Genomic DNA, 23,933 nt, shown 5'->3' with positions numbered 1-23,933 from the left:
AAGTTGGACCGTGGAACTTGCCAAGGTCATTTTTAACCTTAGCCATATGATTTTAGACAGTAGTCTCTTCACTGCATGGTCAAACAGTAAAAGAAGCAAGAAAGCTTGTTTTCGTGGAGTGTGTTGTGCTATGTGTTAACTCTGGACCTGTCTGTTAGATGTGCAGAGTAGGCCACTTAAATCACTATGCATTTGGCATGTTTTCTTCCCCTGGAAGATCTCTAAAGGGTAAAAACTAGAGAAGCTGCTGTATGTGTTGTTGCAGATGCCCAGCATTGTCTGTGTCTGATCTGACCATGAAATTGGATCCTGCTGATGAGATCCAACTACGCAACTCAGTAATTTCTGAGAAGCTGTCCTCAGTGTGATTAATGCTGTGCTTGATGATGGGCAAGGAAAGCACTGCTTTGAATAATGCCCATAATGGCATATTCCCCTGTGTGTGTGTGTGTGTGTCTGAAGAAGAGGCTGTGCTTATATGAGATTGAGGGCATTTAAGAGGCAGCTAATGACAAGTGAAAATGATAGCTAGGGTTGATTAATTGTTAAATGAATTGTGCCTGCCCTTGCTGTCATTTTAATGTGGTATTGGTCTAAGTATGATGTTATATAGCAGGAAGGCATCAGGGAAAAATACTGTGGACTTGGGTTCAGGTCAGAGGAGTTTAAAGACTTAGCCATCAGGAGTTTTCTCTAGTTTAGACATGTTTTTTGCAGTGTGGAGTTTTCTTCTTCCCCTCTGTTTGTCCAAAAATCTTTGTTTTGATTAATTTTGGTTTAGTAAGTTTTTTTTCCCCATGCTTTTTATGACAGTGGAGTAAAGGAGTATTTTCTCGTAATGAGTTTAATATAAGCTTTGCATTAACTGTTTCTGGAATGAGATGATACTAACTGAACTTGGTCAAGAGCATAGCTCAGGGATTTTTTCTTTTTTCTTTTTTTTTTCTTTTGTACTCTCTCTCCAGGACTACATATTTCACTTGGATTTGTCATGGGGCTGCTTTATATTCATGCCTTCAGTCTGAGTGGAGCATAAGGGAAATTAGGCTGGAAGAGGACTGAAAGCAGCCAGGCATAGGTCTCATCCTGTCATTGCAGTGAAGAAATCTGTCATTTGAGTTGATTTGGAGTGACAGTGGGGCAGGAAGGCATTGGCAGAAGTTGTATGTCTCTTGCAAGCTTTTGTTCACACAAGGCCAATAGCCTCATCTGAGTGAATTTTGTGTGTTTCTGGATGAAATGTTATCACATGTTTCAGTAAAAGTTCAGTGGTCCCTATTAAGACTTAACTGTACTGAAGGGTTGTTAGGCCCCTTTTCTCTGCTCATGCTTTTTAATTTTTAAAGTATTTGCTGTGTTTGGAGGGGAATCAGTTTGGTCCAAGGGCACTTAGAGGATGTGAGCTTTGATTGCTTTTAGCCTGCTAATCTTCATGATCCGAATTGTGCACTCAGGCAGAAGAAAAATAATGCAGTCTACACAGGAAGATAGACGTTCTGTTAAGTATTCTCCTTTCCTGGGAGGAGAAGAGTCCTTGAAATTAATTTTATAGAAAGATAAACTTGTATGGAGACAGATGCAGACAAGCATCAGGATTCATGATTTCCTTCCGAAGGTCTCTTGGTTCATGCTTTGCCCAATCCAGCAAAAACTAGTGGATACTGCTAATGTAGTGGAAAACAAAAGTGATATAGAACAGCTTCTGAAGCTGAAGGGTAGTTTGTAATGGGAACAAATGGATAGGGAGGGAGTATCATGAATAAATAAAAGTTGGAAGTGAAGGGTTTTCTAAAATTAAAATCACGGAGAGTCTGGGGCACTCTTGTAATCTGTTAGAATCATGCAACCTAAACAAGGAAGGATTATTTTTGAAGCTGAGAATATGAGAGAATGGGGAGAGCCAGAAGCCCATATTTGCACCAGGAGGAGCCCAGGTGAAAGATATCTTCAGAGGTTATCAGTGAGCAAGGAAGGTGGAGATTTTTTGTGTTTGACTTTTTTTTTATTTTTAAATTCCCCCTCCCCCATCAATAATGTTATTAGCTCCAGAGTGTTACAGATAGATCAGATCATGTTGGTCGGTGGCTTAAGATGTGATTCATATCATGTGATAGATGCCATTGTAGGGTTTTCTACAGGATAAGGCCTGTAAAAACTCATACCTGCTGTTGCACTGTATGTAGGTTATTTGCTTCCTGCATCAGTGATTGAGAACCTGTTAGTGTTAACAGGGTAGCCACTTCAAAAAGACTGATGCCACTCCCTCCTGCCAGTCAGGGATCACTTTTCCACTGAAGGAAGACAGTAAATGTCTTCTTCAGTAAAATTCATGGGCTGGCTAACAAATTGAGGTTTAGAATACATTACAGATGATGAATGTGATCTCCTTAAAGGGAAATCTGTTCGTTTGACTTAGTGCTCTTACGATTAATTGCTTGCCAGATTAAATTGCTCTGTAAAATGCATGCTACTTTATTCAATCTCTTCGTGATGAGATTAGCTGGGCTATGCTGGTTCTTTGTATGTTAATTACAGTGGTATTTTCTCCTCCAATTTAATTATTAAATTGTTCAGCACAGCATGCTTTCTCCTAGCCTCAGGAAAGTTGTCTGTATTTTCCTTTTGACCACCATTCTATAATCACACTGCCCTTTTCCCAGAAATTTTCTGGCTGCTTTTATAGAAGTATCACACACCGTGGAGGATACATCCTGAGATTTTTCAGAGTTTTCTTTGCTGAGACACAGAAATGGTTCTAATCTTGCACAGGTTCATCATGTGACAACCTAGGATGAAGAATGAGGAAAGTCTGAAACGAAGCCGTGGAGGCAGATTTCCAGGGTTGCTACACAAACAGAAATTTATCCAGATAAATTAAGCTTTCTGCTTTTGTTGAAAAGTGTAAAGCTCACTGAGTGGCCAGGATGTTTGCTTTTGGTCTCAGCTGGAAAATCAATACTAGAGCAATTCAGTATTCTATGCCATTGATGTTTTGGAGCAAATTTGGAGGGAAGGACCATGTATGCTTTCCATGTTCTTGGAGGACTTCTCCAAGTCCACTTCTCCAAGTGACCATAACCAAGACACATTGTTTTTCCCGAAAACCTGGAAAATGGAAACACAAGAAGTTGAACAGTGCTAGAATTGTGGTGAGAGCCCCCAATTTCTGAAGGAGGCCAGCAGTAAAAAATTTAAGAAGAAATGAATTTAGGTTTTCATTACCAGACTTATCCCAGCCTTTAGGATATTAGTTCGTGCTCCCTTCCTCAGTCAGGGACCTGACTACATGTGCAACTACCTCCCACATGCACAAACCCCTCTGTTTTGCAGTGCCAAGACTGGGATCTGCACATAACTGAATGTTCCCACAGTAGCATTACAGAAACTCTGTTGAAAAATTGTTGATTTTTCTTTCTTTTTAAATTTTTTAAATGCTCGTTCTGCGATACCACTCTAGATAAAATATGTAATATGCATCAAGTAAACTCTTGTAGTGTTTAAAATCATTCAGATCTCTTGGTCTAAAATGGAGCTTCTCTCTTACCCAACTGTAATAACTTTTTTAAAAATTTGCTTCTCAGTTCAACCCCTCTCCCTCAGAAAATAGTGTGTTATCTTTTATTAGAATTGAATCTCAAAGACAAGGCAAATTTTTTGTTTATTAACCTAGTCTTTCATTTCCCATCTATCCAGAGCTTAGAAAATTCAAAAGGGTATACGAGGACTAGGAAAGTTTCAGAAAGGGGCATCAAGAATGACTGAAGGCATGGAACCAGAAGTGTTATGAAGAACATTTGTATACCTGACAAGTCTTCAGGCTGGAAGACGTGGCTGAGAATATATAGAAGTGTTAGTAAAAATTACCAAATGTCTGAGAGAAGGTGAAGGGGAGCTGTAAGAAGAGGCTGCATCAGAAGATCACATAAGTTCTAACCAAAGAGATACTACTTCTATGCAGTATCATAGCTAATGCTATTCTTAGTTAAGCTGGGGAATGTCTAAAAAGTTATGTGAATTTAAAGCAATGATTATACAAATTAATGGAACAGAATTTAATCATGGCTTGCTGGATCATACAGATGTTATCTCTGGTTCAGTTACTATCTTGAAGTATATGTGGCTGGAAGTAAGGATTCTTTTTTGGGGCAGTATCATTTTGTTTTTGTCTGCTTTTATATTGTTACCTGATCTCCAAATTCTGGACAGTTTTGAAGTAGGAGCACAGAGCTCTTTGCTAACTCAGTATTTTAATTTAAATATTTGCAATAAATTTTAATTTATTAAATTAAATGTTTACATAAATTTTAAATGTTTACATATTTTATCTGTCAGCATTTTCTCAGGAATAAGTTATTTGCTTCAAAGTGTTTAGCCAAGGGTAAATTAACATGCCAGCATCCCCCTCCCACTGCTTTCAGGATGGGGGTTTGCAGTTGACTTACAGTCATGTATCTGGCTGTATACATGGTTTGTGCAATCTGTCACTGCTTTCAAGTTGAGAAGGCTGAATTCCCATGTTAGGGGTCTGTAAGGGTTCACTGTTAGGTGAAGGAGTCTCTTACCCACACTTTGACCCACACTCTCATTGTGTGCAGAAGAAGAGGCCTCCAAGCCTTTCTGTGGCTTTCTGCTGTTACTTGTGTGTGCACAGGAAATACTTACTGTCTGTGGTAATTTAGAAAAGGGATGTCCAAGGAAGAATATGAGCTTGTCTCCTGTTTGGCAGCCTTTTGCTCTTTTCTGGGAATGGCAGAGAAGTGCATGGTTTTCTGGAGCACTGGTGAAGACAAGATTAGAATGAATAACCATGGAAGATTTTTCCTTCCTTTCATGGTTTTACGTCAGGATTTCAGTTATTGTTACGGTTCCTTTTTTCTCCAGGAAGAGCTCATTAAGAACTGTCAGAATCATGGCAAACCTCATGAAAGTAAAACCCATGCCAGCTGAGCAAGACATGATTTTAGTTAAGACCAACATGATTTTTTGTCTTTTTTTCTTACTTGCTAGTCCCAACCCAAATATAAAGGTCTTCTAGTTTCATTAGCCTCATGTTTGTCAGCTAAGAAAGGGTGATTTGGTGGAGCCTTTTGAGACTTCTTTGATTAAAAAAATTAAAAGTTAAAGGCCCTCTGTTTTTAAAATTTGGTTAAGGGGACAAATATTTTTACTCAATCTGTTAGACCAAGGAATTGAATGGGAATATAATTAGGTTTTTTTCTGTTGCAGGTTACTGTTTTAAAGGAAGTGCATCTTGGATAATTTATCATTCATTCCTTTTTCCTTCTGGCTACTGTAGATCCCAATGCACTGCTCTATAAATAGATGTGTAAAAGGTTCTTTTTCTGACATCTCTGAAGGCAACTTTCGATTTTGCTTAATCCAGAAGAAAAAAACTTGTGAATTCTCAGTGCACAAGTTAGATGAATTAGGAAAAGATAGGGATCAGGGTAATCTGATCTCTGCTGTAAGTGCCTCAACCGATGATCTGTTCTTTGTGATGAGCGTTTACCTATGAAAACCAGTCAAGGTGAATTAAAGGAACATTACCTGAAAACAGGTAAAACCACATATCCTAATGTTGTCCCCAGGCTACCTGTGTATGGAGGTGGGGAGGATTTTTGTCTTGCTGAGGAGCTAAGACCTTGTGGCTCCAGCTGGTTCTCCTGCCCAGTGCTGGTCCCACAGGCCAGTTCTGCATCTCTACCTGTGCTCCCTACAACCAGCACCAACACAGTGGAGGCTGAGAAGGGTCTCCTTCAGAGCACAGTGCTGACCTGACTGACTGCCAGGCTGAATTTGCTTCCCATCCAGTTCTTCCCCAGTCCATGGTACCTCTTACAGGGAAAGCCATCTGTGTTACAGCATTTTTATCTTAGCTTGGGGAGGCAAATGAAACAGAGCTATTGTGATGCTTGTGGACTGATGCCGTGACTACTGCATACAAATCTAGTCCTGACTGTTTAGGCTCTAAATGATGCAGGTACAATTCTCCTGGAAAGGCTGGGTGCTGAGCGTGTCTCTTATTCCTGATTTTCTAAACAAAACTTTCCTTCTGTGTTAGCAGTTATTTAGTTGAAAGAGTTTACTTGATGTGGAACAATGCTGCTGTGGAACCCTACTAAGACCCCATCTGCTAAGAGCTTGTATTGATTTGTGTCTTAGTTTATAAAAGCCTTCAATTCACCTTGTGTAAATGCTATAAATAATGCAGATGTACTAGATGAAATGTGCTGTGGAAACATCCCAGAAATGATTTTGGTCTGAGTTGAACAGAGCTAATCTAATCATGGTTAGGAGTTTCTCAATAGCTGTGAAGCAAAAAGTATATTGTCTTATTCTAGCTTAATGTATTAGTCAATACATGGGGGCAGGAAAATAGGTATTTGAAAGTGGTAATCAACTTTAATGAAAGCAAGAGTTTTTAATATTAAAATATTACAAAACTTCAGATGAAACTATTTGTAGATTATATATGCACACACACAGTGGAAGTATAGTCAAGTCCAGTCCTGTGCCTGTGATTTATCTGCATAATCCTAACATTTGTATGCCTCTTTGTCACCAGGACTGCAGTGCTTCAGAGGCTATATGTATATATACTAAATAAATAATTTTGCCCACTCATAGCAAACAGCCACTTTGTGCCAGCAACACTGCAGAATGTATTTTAGTACATAGGGGACATTGATGAATAATTTGTCCTTTTGAAATTCTATGGGCTTTAGGGCACCAAAATATATTTCAGGTTGGATGAGGTCCAGGTGTGTATGGACACAGTCCTTGGCAGTCTTGTAGAAAGTATATGGGAGTTTTAAAGGTGACCTCTTTTTAGAAATTTAATTGGATTTTTGTTCTATTCAATTATGCGTAAAGAAAGCAGAAAAGTAAAGAGATATGGTATTTCTTAGATTGTTCAGTTAAGAATGTCCATCATATCAAGGCTGCTTTTTCTTCAAAGCGATCTGTGGGCATGGCATCTTGAATTCTCTGTGTTGGAGAGATCAGCTGATGTGCAGTGGTTCCTGTAGAGGAAAGAGAATGTATTTGTATGCTCAGAAATTGATTCTAATCAGTGTTTCCCTGGCAGTTACCACAATTGCAAGATGAAGAATGTGTCTGCGTGCTATTAGCATTGTTAATTGAGAGGAAACAGGGATGCAGCCCATTGTCAGAGCTAAGACTTGTCTTCCTGTCAGTTTTCTGCACTTGATGTCCCCAAAAGTGCTGATGTGATCAAATAGGATATGGTAGACAACAGCAATACAAGTCCAGAACTCACTAATTCTGCCTCAAATTGTTTATCAGCAAGCACTTGGTTTTGGCTAAAGCAGGCAAACCATATAAACAGTTGTCCATTGGCAAAGAGTTTTTAGGAATCTGGGATCATATGTCAGTATTCGTTTCTGAAGTGTTTGCAGGTGCCTAGAGGAACTCTGAGAGCTTTTGAATGTCAGAACAGGGCAAGACTTCAGAACTCCTTGAGATTGCTGCTGGTGTGTCAGTTTTTTATAGCAGAGATTACTGAGGTTCTATGGACATGTGAATCTCATAGTGTTTCCTTTGGAGCTAGTAGTGGGCATCAGTGACAACGCTGGAGATTCTAAGAGTGAATGATGTGACAGAGCACTTGTTGTGGAGCATCCCTAGAAGACGAGGAAGGTGCCTTTTTTAGGTGATAAGCATGAAAACAGTGCTACATAAATTTTTCAGTGATCAGAAGGGACATAAGAATTTCTTATGAATGCTGCAAATTACTGGAAGACTGGCAGAAGGTTAAATCATGAAGTAGATGAAGGGTGTGATATGAATTGCTTTTTAACCTGTCAGGCAATTCTTGAAATGCAGTTTTTGAAGAAACATGTGCCAGTTTGCAAAAAGGGGCTGTATCTTGAAAAGATGTGTTTCAAGAAGTGTTGACTGACAGCTTTACTCTAGGTGTTTTGTGAAACATTCAGCTGAAGAGGTTTATTTAACCCTAGAAATATTAAAAAGAGACAGAAATGGATTTTATGATGGCATATATTTTGCAATTTTTTTCTGTCTGTTTCAAAAAAGAACACTGAAATTTGGAAAAAGAACAGAGAAGCCTCAGTTGTGAGAAGCTAGTGAGAATGCTTTCAAGATTTCAGCATCATAATCTCTTTAAAACAAAACCTGTGGTATACTCTTCAGAATGTTCAAGGATCTTTGACAAGATAAAATACCAAAACAGAAGAGGAATGTAAGGCTAAATACTAAAGCCAAATTGCAGCTGCAAATTGCATACCCATTTCTTAATAGATAATTAATCACTGTAGTAAATGACTGAAAGGATAGGTTTTCTGCTCCTGTTCCTATCTGAATAGAATACCTTGGTGAAAGGTGCTCTAGGTAGCTACTGACATGAGAGTAATGATGTTAGGGTAATGTTGAAAAATGTAGTATAGGGAAGTTCAGATAAGCTGATCTACTAGCTTGCAGTGTCATGAATCAGGTAGATTGGATCAAAGATACCACTTTGCATTTAAAACTTAACAAATTCACTCTGGGTTCTTGTGCTTTCGGCTTTTGTCTTTGCAATGAGAGATTTCTCCTCCAGTACATCAGTCACAGGCATACTGAAATTTATCCATGGAGCAATTAAACAGAAGGGCAGTCCTGAGAATTATTTTGAGACATTTTTGCTCTTAAGACCACAAGACAGAGGTAAGATTCAAGGAGATGTCAGTAGGCCACAAGCTTTTCATTTTTCTGCAGTTTGCAGTCATCATGATGGCTGTGCTGAGAGAGTAGGGACCAGGATGAAGTACTTGTGCTCCAAGGGAGTGTGGAGAAATCGTTCACTAGCTTAACTGCCAAGAAAATTACTGGATCTGTAATTTAAATTTTCAGTAGTATGTGTTTCAGGTTTTTTTAGGGGAGAAGGGATTTTTCCCCACTGTGTTTGAGAATAGAATGAGTTTTGTACTCATATTACTCAGTTGTAATAGCGAAAGAAGGCTAGAGTACTTCAGAGAGGCCTTAAAAAATAAGGTTTTACTGAATGAATTTTGCTCAGTTTTCCATATTTAGCCTTGAATTAATGGACAGGAGCAGTAAGTCGTGCTAGGAATTGTCCTCAAACCCAAAGAAGGGTTAAGTATGCTGACTATTTCAGCAAAGTCTTTTTTTTTAAAGTGCATACATATAGAGTAAACTTAAGGGTTGGTGTTCTTGAGCACTGTGATCTTGAGAATACCAAGACACTTTGTGGCACAAGAGGAACTGTTTATCAACTTCAGGGTCTGAAGCCTGGCACCTGGAAGGGGCCCCATGTGTCTGTGTATGCAGATACTCTGCAACTGGAACAAGACTGGCAGTCCTGTAGCAATTCTTTGTGTGTAAAAGTAGGATGGGAACTGAATCTTAATGATGCCCACCACCAGGAGAAAGGGAACTGTGCTGAACTGTGCCACAGTGAATTGTGGTGAATCACAGCTCCTGCCAGAGCTGGAAGAGAACTCGACCTTCAGCAGCTGTCTGACTGCAGTTTTCCTGGAATGGTTAAAAATACTTAAAAGTGATGGTGTGATTGATATGTTAAAACCATTAAAGGCATCGGGAAAAGCAGCCAATACTTGATGCAGATCTATTGCTGGGTCATGAAGAGCTGCTCTGAGGGAGTTTGTAAAAAAACCCAGGACAACCTGTTTTGGAGCTTTTAGTAGCTGCCCCAGCATGTAACTGCAGAGAATCTGCAAGGGCTGCAAGTATGTCTTCACTCTTTTCATACTACCCCCTAATTCTGTTTGCTGTATAATGGCAGAGGTGTTTTGGGGCACCAAATAAAACTCTCAGGTTTGCCATTGGCATTTGGGAGGTTAAGCACTCTGTTTACTCCTGCTCTCCTGTGCCACTTGCATTGAGGCAAGAGGTTCTTTGTTTCTCTGTTGGCATTTCCTGTTCATCACTATGCAGAATGAAACTCTTCATCACTATGCAGAAACTTAGAAGTTGCCTGAATATTAATTTTTCTGGCTTTCTGACAACTGTGGAATGTAAAGGTGGGGGAACATATACTGGTTTCTATTAAGGCAGAATAATGAGCACGCTGTGCAGTGAACAGGCATCCCAGCCTGTAATACACCCCAAACTTGAGCCTGCTACCAGCACCTCTGGCCTCCTGCCAGGCCCCTGGCAGCAACTTGTGCAGAGCAGTTGCACATCTCCTCTGAATGCAGGGATGTTATGTCTGAAGGCTAAGAAATGCACAGATCTTGAGATGAGAGTCCTGCTCTGTGGCCAGAGGAGTCCTGCTAGAAAGGGAGGTGAGCCATTAGCCCTTGGTAGGTCTGTTTTGTGTATATGTGCAGTGTGCAAGGAAATACTCTGTGCTGGAGCCAGTGGGTTTATTTTAGAAATTACTTGGAAAGAACTTGGATAACCATTCTCTGGTGTACAGCTGAAATCAAAACACTTTCCAATATTTGATAATTCTTATTTTGAAATATCGTCTCACTTTTTAAAATAGCTATATGCTTTCAGTATGCAGGTTTGTAGTTTTTGTCCCAACCTTGTGTATCAAAATTGAACTGAAATCTTGAATTTTGTCAAAAGTTTTGAATCAACTTAATTTATGGACAAATATGGAAGGGGGGAAAGAAACACCCTTCTAAATTTTGTTCAACTTTCTTGTTGAATTATTATGCAGCTTGTCTGTGAATCCAAATGCAGTTCTGCCCTTTGGATAGCATTCATGTTTTTGTTTTATTTTTTTTTGGGTTTATATCTCTTTTTGCTTTCCATGTCTAATTTTTTTTACAGGAAGACGTTTATGCAGTTTTAGCTTTCTTAAATAATGAGCATGCTGCCAAGCCTTGGCTCTTGCAAACTGCTGAGTGCTGTTGCTCATTAGCATCAAATGCCACAGCCCATAACACTTTGCTCCATTGCTCAGCCAGTACATGCTGGCAAGGGTTTGGTGAGGGGGGATACAGGGGTGGCTTCTGTGAGAAGCTGCCAGAAACCTCCCCTGTGTCCCATGGAGCCAGTGCCAGCCAGCTCCAAGGTGGATCCACTCCTGGCCAAGCCTGAACCCATCAGTGACAGTGGTAGTGCTTCTGAGATAACTTAATTAAGAAGACAAAAAGTGACCCCATGGGAAGCCCTCTCTGGAGCAGACTCCTGGAATGACCTGTGGCACCATGGAGAGAGGAGCCTACACTGGAGCAGGCTCTTTGATCTGCAGGAACCATGATCCTGCAGAAGGGACCCATGCTGGAGCTGCCTGTTCCTGCCAGACTGCACTCTGTGAAGCGACCCACATCAGTGCAGTTTGTGAAGAACTGCAGCCTGGGAAGTGGATGCATTGGGAAGGACTCAGGTTGGAGAAGTTTCTGGAGAACTGTCTCCCATGGGATGGACCCACACTGGAGCAGGGGAAGAGTTGAGGAGTCTTATTACCTATCCCTGATTTGGTTGGCAATGATTAAACTAACTTCCCCAAGATGAGTGTGTTTTGCTGATGTTGGTAACTGGTAAGTAGTCTCTCCCTGTCCTTATATAAACCCATAACATTTTCCTTATATAGTCTCTTACCTGTTCAGCTGAGAAAAGACTGAGTGGCTTTGGTGGGCATCTGACATCCAGCCAGGGCTAACACACCCTGTCTGTTAAAGCAGCAATTAATCACTTTGATACTGAATGAGTTCTATAATAATCTGACCTGTTATTTAAAATAATAATCAAAGTTCTCTAATGACTTGCATGACTTAATTCCTTTAGGAGTCTTGAAAGAGACGAGAAAATTTTGCCATGCAAGCTAACTTAGATTAGCTGGAGAGCTGCTGGCAAAGAATGCTTTCTAAATACAGTCAGGAAAAAGATGTCTTTAAGGAAGAGTAGTGTGGGTGAAGGGAAAAGAAGGTTTGGTAGGTGAACAGTGAGCAAGCCTGATTGCTTCCTGTTGCTCTAACACATTTTTTGCTGCAAGTTGGTCTAGAGTTCTTGGAGCAAGATTTTTACAGGATTTTACCTGGCAGTAAATGCTGTTTCAGTCAGGCTAGAGCAGTGCTGGATCTGGGTTAAGTTGTCAGAAATTTCTAAGTGTGTATGCCTATCAACAGTAAGTAATTATGCATATGCTCAGAAGGAATGCTAGCCAAGGGAAAGAAGGCATGCAAATTTTTTTCCTCTCTAAATGTGGTGGAATCTACAATATCACAAAAGCGTGCAGTAATCATTGACAGTTTAAAACTTTGTAATAGTGACTTGTAGATCTGCTGAATGCCTTTTTTTAAAGATATGCCTGTTCCTCCATGTTTTCTAAAATGCCTAAATTGGGCAGCTTTCCCTTCTTGGTTTATGACAGCACTCCTATCTCAAAACATTTCTAGTATTAGGCTGATTTTGCTAATGCTGGTTCACAAGCAACACCAGGAAAAAGATTCTGCCCCTTGCCTGCAGACAGAAGAGTGGTTAGGTGGGACAGGCGTAAGAATCAGCCTGCTGCAGTGGTTGGACCACCAGAGAGGTGTTGCCTTCAGTCTTTGCATGGAAGAGCTAAAAGGAACTGATAAAAAATCAAATAGCTGACAAGTAGTCAACACTGCGTTTTTGACAATGAGAAATAACAATTCAGGATTTCAACAGACTTTTAATGCTTTGATTTTGTTCTTCACTAGAGCAATACTGAATCAAATAGTGCTCAGAGAAATGAATGCAACCAAGTGTGGTGACTTCCTTTTTTGTATTAATTATTTTTCAAAAAACTGCAACACGTGGCTTTTTTCATTAAGTTTGCTTTTTCCTCCTTGCATTTTCACTTGATTATAGATAACATTTATTTGTGTGGCCCAAGTTGTGGTTGCTGAAATGGGAAGTTGTGTGGTGTTCCCCAACTACTTACTGAGTGTCTACAAACCTTTTCATGGTTTGTATATACATGGATGCTTTGTGTTTCGAAAAGGAAAATAAAGAAGGGGATAGAGCACAGACTGTTGCACAACTCAGAGGTTGGCTCAGGGTCTGGAATGTCGAATTAGAGCTCGTGGTGTAAGAACTGTGCAGCTTAAGCTTCACAAGGAAACTGGCTTGAGCTATCCAAAACTACTGCCCTGGTTGGAGCTAATGTACCTCCCTGGTGTGTAATTGTGTATTAGCAATTATAAGGAAAAAGCAGAGGCAAACCTTTAGCTCTCCTTCTGTAGAGAAAAGTCCAGTGCTCATTCCTTACATCTTTCAGATCCTCTGCCACCTGTATTATGTCACATGTAGCTGATTAGAAATCACGTGGCCTTTTTTTGCATTATGTTTTTGTAAGAGCCTTGAAAAACACTTAAATCTTAAAGCATGAAAGACGTATCAGTAGCAGAACACTGTAGGTGTTGGGCTTTTTGTTTGACTTGGTGGATGGGAAAACGTCAGCAGTTAACTTTAAAATGTTTGGTGTGCTGCTGTTTCTAAGACTGGAGAGCCATACTTCACTTTTGAAATAGAAAATGCACTTCACTGGCCTTGCTTTTGCTTACACCCATACAAAGAACAGAGCAGGAAAAAAGCATGTGTCTAAATAACAAACCCAAAGCTTTAAGGGAGAGGTGAGCATGTATAGATATGTCAGGGATGATAGTTTGTGATTTGAAAAGAAACAAAATTTCTCTATTTCTGTGACGTGGGAAAGTCTGCTCTCAAAGATTTGCACTTCAATGGCCAATTCAGCTGAATGGGTATTTTCAACATTTGCCTGAAATTCATGGCAGGATAAGGATGGGTAAACTAAAAGCAAAACCCAGAAAACCCCAAGACTATTGAAGTGATTCTGGAAACCCTTGGTGAGGCAGATAATTGGAAGAAAATTGCCCCTTGTCCTCTGGGCTGTGATGAGTTGACCCCCAATCCTCCTTTTGTCTGGAACTGGGACTGTGTGGGCACAGGCGAGTTTATCTGTGGTATTTTACTCTGCAGGTACAATGGATTTACAGAGTGCTTGTTGTAGTAACTCAGTTGATAACTTGATCAACGTCAGTACATCACTTGCTTCTGATCATCAGCTCTTACAGTAGAGATCTTAGCATAGATATTTGTGAGATGTGTGGATATTGGGATGGAGGGGGCTTGGCTTTCAGAGGGATGGGTGAGGTTAAGGCAATTTAATGGGGAAGAAGTTGGGTATATATGAAATACAGCAAAGGAGATAAGCTGAAGATATCCACTGGGCCCTAAACCAGGTGCCCTGTCTCAGGAAAACAGTCTTAACTACAGGTCCTCCAGTCTTTCATATATGAAATAAATAGCCTTAAAAGAGTACCATTCTTTCAGCTTCAAAGCTGTTTGACTCTGGCTTTCCTTGGCATTGAAAATCAACTTCACCTTGTCCCAGGTGGTGTGGGGTGACATCTTTATTGAGGATGTGGTATTCACTTGGGGTGTATCTGGGGGGTGTCAACAGAATCCATGCCTCAGTCTTGGTCCTGGATTTTGGAAGGATCTGAATTCCACTAGGCATTTTTCAACAAATGTGATTCTCATTTGTACCTGTCTGACAAGAAAAACATTGTGAGGTTTGCAGCATCTTTTATTTTCAGAGGATTGGACTGTAAATAATGGATTTTTGCTGGCCTGGTAGTTGGTAGTGTCTCAAAGGCTGATACTGTGAACCCTGATTTACATGGCTGGTATGATGGTACAGGTATAGCCCTAGCTGACACTTGGTGTAATTAAGTTAATTAAATACTGTTGTGGGACTCATCTTAATTTCTTTTGCGAAGTAGGTTTGACTGTAGCTGATTCCTGATTCTTGCTTAGACAATATTCCTTCTCCTCCTTTCTCTGTAATTTAATATCCAGCTACTTCACGACTTGATTGCATTGTTGTAACCCTTTACTCACTCAATACAGACAAATGCTGATGCTTCAGGGCCTTTCTTTCCCTTTGGGACTTCTGTTGCAGGCACAGGTTTTACTAAGTCAGTAAAATAAGGTTGTGCTCCCTGACCTAAAGGGAGAGCTTTGTCTTGCTGCCACAGCCTGCAAACAGGGTGTTCAGGGCCTCATGCAATACCTGCTGGCTCACACCTGACAAAATGAGGTAATAAGAATAATTTCCAGTGTGCTCTAGATAATACAGGGTTGATGGCAAATTTTCACTAAGTTAATTAAGCTAGCAGCCTACTCAGAGCCTTTCTCAGAGAGCTTTAAAAGGTCCCAGTGGGATGGCTTATAAACTTTGTAAGTCTCACTCTTAGCTTGATGTGTTTGGAAGCTGGTGTGTGCATCCTTATGCTGTTCTGTGCTAGATACAGCATCCAGTAATCCAGGCTTTCCTCAAAGTTAAACATCCTGTGATTAAATACTAATGAAGATACTAAAAGTAACTTTTAAAACTTCAGGTTAAGATTCTGTTTGAGGTTTTGTGATGCGTCTTTTGTCTCAGGAGGTTTAGATGGCATCCTGTAACCTGAATTATGAAGCAATGGGTAGATGCTGACCCACTTATAGAACTTACAGAGAATAAATATTTGCCATAATGCTTTACTTCAGGTCCTAACCAGAGAAGGTTGGCATGCAAACATGTATGATTAACTAATGTCAAATGTGCTTTTTACCCCACTTTTTTCCTTGTTTTCTTTTTTTAATCCTCACCTTCTGGATTAATTGTTTCTCCATACCTTACTGTTTGTTGTAGAGAGCAGGTTGCCTTGTACATGGGAGTTAAAAGCTGGTGTAGCTGAAGGGCTGTATTTGATGTTAAGGCAGTGTTCTGTAACCCATTTCACTGCTCTACACCAGCTGGCTGTAGGAGACTGATCACACTGTTTGCATCAGAGTGCTTGGATACTAAAAGAACCACAGCCTATTTGGCCTGTGGATTGTACTTGTTTAGTACAGCTGAAGAACTATGGACAAAGGGATGTATATGACTTAAAATACTGGGAAAATAGGTGCTGCAAAAATGGTTGTTAAGGCTCTGAAAAATGTACTTCCATATTATTATTTCTTTTTATGACTCTGTGCAGATATTAAACCAGGACCACAGCCCTAGGGCAGTAGGTACTTTTAAAAAGCATATATTAAGGAAGTTTCATAGAAGCTTCTCATTGTAAAAGTCAGCTGAATCTTCAAAATTGGTAACACAGATGTGGAAGAAGCAGACGCATTGTGCCTGAAATCCAATATGCTGACATATATCATGGTTGGCTCTCACATCTGGAACATGCTAGATTGAGCTGCATGTTTTAGTGCTGGCAGCCCAAGCTCACAGGACAGGCTTCCCTGTCTGTGATGTTTCTCTATTCCATCACACAGCTCCAGCTCTGTTTGTAGTTAGAGCAGCAGGTATACTTAACTGCTGCTCTCTGGAATTGAGGTGTAATGAAGGGTTGGCTTTTTAATGTTTTTACTTTGGTAAAAGTAAATCCTTGCCACATGCTCATCACTACTAGCTGGCTGTTTTAGAGCAGTGAAATGTGCCATAAAATATGTCATTTGATCTCTCATAAATTATATGTTTTGAGGTGAGAAATGTATTTGTTATCAAGTGATAGCTTTGTTGTAGAACAGTGAATTACAGATCAGGAGATGAACAGGAACACAGATCAGTCTGGTGCCCTGTGCTTCAATAGATACTTTCACTCTCTGTGCCTAGGTAATATTTTTTACTTTGTCATTCATACCATTTAAACTATCAGTGCCTATGGTTACATATACCTAAGAATTCTGATGCTTACTTATTGAGAAAAGGGAACAGAAATGCTTCTTAGATTAATTTCCAGTGATGCACTGGCTGCATGAAAATAGGTGAGTGGATAAATTCCCTAAATTGTAATTTCAAGTGAGGTTGTGCAGCTGTTCCAAAAGATGAGTTAAGTGCTCACCCATGAGGATTTCCTTAGTTAAGAAGACAAATAGAAGCTAAGTAAGGTATTTGGTTTGCTTGACTTAAATTTATAGACACGGACTGTAAAAAGAGAAAATCATCATATCCTGTAGCTGTGGTGATACCAGGTTAGTATCCAGCAAATAGCCAAGTGTCAAGATGCACTGTGTAGCTGCCTGGTGGTTCAGAAAGCACAACTTCTGCTTCTGCCCTTGCTGACTGGAGCTTGGTAAGACCATGCTGAGAAAGGCGAGAAGCCCAGTTGCTGTGTGTGCGCTCTTTTGTCCCCTCCTTATTAAATAAATAGACCATGTATCTCCCTCTGCCATGGAATCTGTCATCACGATCAATAGGTTTCAGGGTGGCAGAATTGAACAGGTGTAGCAGTTGCTTCTCCTGTGAAATTGCTGCAGTGCTGACTCGGATATTTTCAGCGAGCTGTAAAGCAAGTACTTTTTACTAAAATATCCTTTTGTCTTGGGTTCTTCCCTGCAGTTTGTTATTGTGTCTAGAAGATGCCTCCCACTGTGAGTTGTGGACTTTCAGCTTAATGTCAGTACTCATTAAATTGTAGGAGCAAAAGAAATTTAACAGACTGGAACTAAACCACAGTAGAAGAAAGAATTTGATGCACGGTTCCAGGGAGTTTTCTTGCTTTTTATTGCTGCAGACAGCTAAGGTATGGCAGGTATGTGTACTTCATAGCAATGCTTCATGTGTGTTAAAATAATCTAAACCCTCTCACCTCCTGCCAGGTGGGGTTGTACATATGAAGCAACTCAATCTAATTGTTGCAGGCATGGAACAGATGGGGTTTTATTGTCTGGAGTGCTGGGGATGCCTATGAGAGCAATATCAGCAAGATTCTTGCCCCAAACAACACTTGCTGAGACATACTTGCTGCAGGAAGATTGGCTTGGAAGCTTTACATAAGTCTCCAGCAACCATGGTAGTGATGGCGTGTATGGAAGAAAAGGAAAGGGTTTGTGTTCGTTTTGGTCTCTGTATTGTCTGTAATTTACTTGCTGCCTTGTGCCTGAGCAGTTTCCAACATACCACCTAGTAGAACACTGAGCTCTTACCACCTTGCTGGTTTAAAACACTTTGTGGAAGTGATTGCTCTTATTTCCATTTCATAAAGGAGAAACTAAGGTGTAAGAGAGGGAGAGGGAACTGCTGTGGCAAATCACAGAGAAAATTTCTGTTCCTGAACAACATCTGCTTTATCTTGGGCCTCCTTTTTGTAGTAAAGCAGCTTTGTAGAGTGTGATGAAAGACAACTATGCCCTTTCCTCCTTGCCTATTCCTGGCCTTCATAATGGATGAAGCTTAGTGCATGCTGGAGTATTTGTCCACCTCTGATCGTGCCAGTTTTCACTGCAGAGGCCGAGTGAACAGGCTGCGTGTGCCGTGCATTCAGTTTTACTCAGTGAAGACTGAGATGCATTCCCTGCTGCCCAGTGTGCTGTGCTGGCACGAGCAGATGAGAAGAGGAATGTCTGTGGTGTGTATAAAGTCATCCTTGATATCCTGTGAAGGGGTAAATACCAGCCAAGAGCTGCTGCTTTTCTATTCTACTCTAGCGGAATATAGGAAGAAATTGTGAAAAAAACCCCAAAACTTGTGGTGGCTTTTATTCTGCAAGAAACGTTTGGGAATCCACAAGAATACTTTGTCAGGCACTGCATGCTGGACCTGTGAAGTAGATGCAAAGGCCAGGTTCATGCAGGGAATGATGGCTCAGCATTCCCATCTCTGTAATAATCTTTGCAGCCTTTCTGTTCTTCCCTTAGCCTACTTTCAGCACCTCCACAGTGCTTTACTTTGCTGCTCAGGACAAGAGGACAGTGTTGTCTTATGGGACTCTGGCAATGTAGCTGCTGTCAGGCAAGAGTGGGTATTAGACAGCTCATCTGCAATAACTTGATGGGGAGAGTCTGGAGGTCGGAGAAAACGTGCTGAAGAAGTGCCTGCATGAGCATACTGATTTTGCTTTCCCTGCACATTGGACCTAGACCAGTTCATTGTGGGGTTAAGGAGGGTGAGGTACCTTCCTTATCATGGTGGGTCACCTGAGCTGGAAGATCCTGTTAATTGTGGGACCAGGACCTTCGTGTTGCTGGTGCATTTTAACTTTTGACACCTGATGTTACAACTTGTGGCAAATTAAATGGAATTAATTACATATTTTCTTTCCATACGTACCATATTAGTTTTTATAGGAGCCCTTTCCAGTCAGACTTGGTGTCTTCAGAAGTTCTTTTACTCTGGGCTTCTTTGCAGGGCAGCACTGGTTGTTTCTGTTTTTCGAGAAGTAACTCTAGACAGTTCTTAAAGGCTATAAACCTAAGCTCTTAAATGTTAGGTCTGGAGAGCTACTGCAACTGTTGCAGAAGCAAGTCCTGTTGCACTGAACACTGTGAGGGGAGGGAAATGCAGCTTACCTGGGGGGTTTCCTTCTCTCACCATAGCTCTAGGTGAGAGCCACAGTGTGATGCCCCCTTTGGGGAACAAAAAAAAACCAGTAGGGCCCATGTGGAGATTCTTCTGCTTCTCAACTTCCAGCCTATGTGTTTTTGAGGGAGAAAGAGCAAGTAACAGTCACTTCAGGACTTGCCAATTTTTGCAGCCTCAGGATTAGCCAAAGTAGAAACTTTCATCAGTTGGAGCTTTCCAGTTTGCAGAGGACAAACTGCCCTGGAATCAGTTGCTGTTTCTCTGATCCTCCCTGTTCTGCAGATTTTTCACCTCTGTTTATCTTGATCCTATCTGCCCTTCCATCTCCTTTTTCCTATCTCTATTTCTTCCTTCAGTATTCTTTCTGTGTTTTTTCTATCCGTGGTTTATCTCAAACTAAAGTGTTTTGTGACACTCAGTAAGTAGCAGCACTGTTACATGTTCTGTTGCCAGTGAGCTTTTCTGTGCTTTCCCTGTTCTCTTGCATTTGAGATCATTAGCCCCTGGGACAGAGGCTTTCCACCACTCTGGATTGGTACAATCCCTGTTACAGTGGAACCTGCTTTTACTGTCTAATAACATGATTGATACAGTTAGTAGAAATAAAAGATTCATCTGCACTTTGAGGTTTCTTAACCAGGTTGGTTTTTCCTGCTATCATTTCCTCTTCATGAAGAATTAAATGAATGCAATAAATATGGAATAAATGCAAACATACATAAATGCAAGTGTCCTAGGTTGTTCATCCTGAGAAATATGCAGGTTCATTCATAAGTGTCTCTACATGTTTCTGGCATCATGGTGTGTAGGTAGCTTTAAGAGCTGCATGAAGAAGTGATGTGAGGGGTGTATTTTTTGGAGACCTGTTTTTTACTGGGAGATCAACACCTCTCCCCAGGAGACTGAGGAATAAGGAATGTGGAGGTGGCTTGTGATCTGCCTTAGAGCACTAAGCATTAACCTCAAGACAAGACACTGGGAGCCAGTTTTTTAATTCCTGAGCCTTCTGCTTATTCAGCATCCTTCCTTTGTCCAGTGACAGTCCAGTCCTGTCAGTTCACTGCTGAGCTGTGGATCTGTCAGAGGAGGCAGTGTCGGTGAAGTGACATCTCTCAGTCCCTGGAGAATTGTGTCCCACAAGTGCTGTGAAATTGGTATGACAAATGGCAGCTAGCCCCACCGAGGGACTTGGCAGTGTGGAAACAGAAGTGCACGTACTATGGAAGGCTATGTGGGAGCTGCAGCATTTTGTCTTTCAGCTGACACTTCACCATTTCCTTGCTTTACAACTGTATTGAAGATGTTCATGCTTCATGAATACCAAACACAAGGGTTTTTCTTTTCCCCCCACCATGATCAATATGAAGATCTCAGTAGAACACATCATCACAAATCTTTGCTAAGTGCTTTAACCGCTCCCTTCCTACTGGCCTGTATGGCAATAATTGAGACAATCACAGTGTAAAAATAAATCATTACCAAGGATCAGCTGTTATGTGCTGGTGTGGGAACTAATGGTGGCAGAACCACTGGTTCTTTTGTCAATATCAGGGAGACTGTTTCAGAGTTCTGGTCTCCTATTGTCCCAGGATCAAATGCCAATGAAGAGGCATCTCTGCAAAGTGAATTCCAGCTGTTAATCAGTGAATATCCCAGGAGGTCAGTTGCTAAAAACATGCTCCAGAGACAAGATATATTTTGAGAGATGGAAGAATAGCAGAGATATATGAGAGTACCTGATGCAAAAAGATAGCAATGGAATTTCTCACAGCAGATGAGTGAGAAGGAGCTGCACTGTGTGCAAAGCCTGGCCCTGGTGCGTATGTTGGGCAGTAAGAGCCTGGCTACACAGAGCCAGGATTGAATCCAAGCTCTTCATGCTTCTCTACCTCAGGCTGCCTGTGGGTTCAGGAAAACAGCTCTGCAGATGGTCAGGATCGGGAGGAATTCTTCATAGTTAAAACAAATTAAACAGCTGAACTTCATCTAATCACTGAGGAGTTGTCCATTCACCTTTCAGGAAATGAGGAAGGAGACTTGAATTCTTTTCTTTCCTTAATGTCTGTTGATTCTTACTGCAGTGGCAGCTGGTTGCTGGTTTTGCTTTCACTGGGTGAATCCCAGCTGTGATTGCAGGTGCCGCTCCACTAGCTCAGATCCAAGCAGGGACTTTGTGAGCAGGCAGCCCATGTTGAAGTGCTTCACAGCAGTGGGTAGAAATGAATGCTAAATCTGTTCCCTGGTAAATGTTGGAACCATGTGAGTGCACTGAACCCCTCTGAGCTGCCAAACCTTCTGTCAAGCCAGAAGTTAAGTTGTTGTAAGTCTGTGTTCCATTTTCTTTCAATAATTTGCAGTGTGTCCTGTAGGAGTATAAATATGACTCCAGCCAAGCATGAAACATGCAGCTTGAAAGACAGAGTGTTGGAGAGGCTGGGTAATGGGCAGTGTGATTGTGACTCTGGTCACCACTGAAATGGGAAGAGTCTGGGCATGTCTTGACCTGTGTGTTTGTCCTTCTCTAGAGGGAAGGATGTTTCAGGAAGCCTGGTAGAGGCACTGCTGAATTTGTTTTCTGGATGTAACTGTCAAGGTTGGTGAGAAGGCAGAAGTCCCCCTGTGCCAAGTGTGTACAGATGCTGTAGGAGCAGCTGCAGGAGTGACTGGCCCTGTGTCCTGACTGGCACCTAGTGTGTTGATGAGGTGTGGCTGGGAATGCTGCCGTGAAGGTAGCAAACCAGGAGGGTGAGCAAGATGATTCTGTCCCACTGCTCTGCTCTCTGAGACCCCACCTGGGGTGCAGTGTCTAGCTCTTGTGTCCTCATCAGCACAGGAAAGACATGGACATGTTGGAGCCAGTGCAGGGGAGGCTATGAAAGTGTTTAGAGGGATGAACCCTTCTGTGAAGACATGCTGAGGGAGCTGGAGAAGAGGAAGCTGTGGGTAGACCTTATTTCAGCCTTTCAATACTTAAAGAGGACTTAAAAGAAAACTGGGGGAAAACTTTTTAGGAGAGCTTGATGCAACAGATCAAGGGATAATGGTTTTAACTAGGACAGTTGATCTAGATTATATATGAGAAGTTTTAAACAATGAGGGTGGTGAGGCATTGGAACGGGGTAGATGACCCATCCCTGGAGACATTCGAGGTCAGGTTGGATGGAGCTCTGAGCAGCTTGATCTTGTCGAAGATATGTCTGCTCATTGCAGGGGAGTTGTGCTAGATGAGCTTTAGAGGTCCCCCTACAACTGAAACAATTCTTTGAGCCTATGAATTGCAGATTCTGTTTGGGTTGGAGGGTTTTTTTTTTTTTTTTTTTTTTTTTTTTTTTTTTTTTAGTTTTTCTTCCCACTGTTCCTGCTCTCCACACCTTCCACACTCTTTATTTGTGTATTTAAAGAAGTAAGGATGCTTCTAGGTAGGTTTTTATCCACTCACTCTGATTGGCACCACTGAATATCATGTATTCCTAGACTGGGGCACAAGCTCTTAGCTCTGATGAGGTCTGGAGAAAGCAGCTGAAAGTCCTTCTGCAGGGGGTGGAGTGGGGAGGAGGGAACCCATCAGAGTACAACAGAGAGAACCAGAGTGAATTTTCATGCTGATGAATATGAGAGTGGAAGCCCTGACTGCTGCTGCAGTGTAATCTGGCTGAGCAAGTGTTCTCCAGGCACAGTCAGAACTCATCTGTGCCGAGCACTGACATGGCCTGTTCCCATGATGGATATTTACCTCAGCAGTGGGTCTCATGAGTAATATCCTAACTAGAGCAGTTGCAAACTCTATCCCAGGGAGTCTTCACTGTCCTACCAGTTATCTTCACAGCAGCACCTGACAAGCAGAAAGCAAACTGAAGAAATGCTCCAGCTGCAGCTTGGTGGGGTTTGTTTCCCTCCCAATTGTTAATCTGCTTTCAATTTTAGATTTCTCACATCTGCTTCTAGATCCACCTAGAAGAGAAAAGGAGTGGTGTGGACTGGGGCAACTAGTGAGAGAAATGAGGCAGAAGAGCAGGAGTGACCATTATTTGCTGCTGTGTTTGGGACACTGACATTAGTTAGCTCTAATGATCTAAACTGGGGATAAGGACTGAAGTCAGTATGGTAAGAATTCAAAATGTAGTAGTTGTAGTGATGGATGACTATGAGTAAGAGCCAGATACAATATTTACTTTATTTATATTTATTTATTTACTTTATTTTTTTGTATTTATTTTATTTATATTTACAATATAAAACTGAGTGAAAATCCGAAGCAGTAAACCAACAGCTTCATCGTATCAGGCAATGAAATTCCACAGAATGTCAGGTGACACTGAGGAGCTGCAGTTCCCTGAGCAGGATGGGTCAGTGATGGCCAGGTTTGCTGTCACTCTGCTGGAACACAGAGCAATTTGCAGCCTGCTCCCAGCAATTTCCCCTGCCAGAGCAGCAAGCACAGTCCAGTATCTGCTGGGACAAATGCACCCATGTGTAGGACATTGCCTGTGCTTGTTGTTTCCAGTGAGCTTGTGTCAGGAACTGCATTGGCCTCAGCAGGGAGTGTGCCTTCAGCAAAGCAAACAGTACTTTGTGGTGAGAGAGGAATTTCTTGCAGGACAATTTCTTGCATACTCTGTGTGCACCTGCTCAGACTGGCAGA

The 23,933-nt window shown here is 41.3% G+C and overlaps 1 protein-coding gene across 5 annotated transcripts in view; it reads left to right on the top strand.

Moving 5' to 3' along the window:
• Positions 1 to 23,933, top strand: part of ARMH3 (armadillo like helical domain containing 3) — a 123,450-nt gene that overhangs the window by 65,521 nt on the left and 33,996 nt on the right. The window lies entirely within an intron of this gene.

The sequence above is a fragment of the Cinclus cinclus genome, chromosome 7, assembly GCF_963662255.1.
Source record: "Cinclus cinclus chromosome 7, bCinCin1.1, whole genome shotgun sequence".
NCBI classification, from domain to species: domain Eukaryota; kingdom Metazoa; phylum Chordata; class Aves; order Passeriformes; family Cinclidae; genus Cinclus; species Cinclus cinclus.
This window is presented reverse-complemented; position numbering and strand designations above follow the sequence as displayed.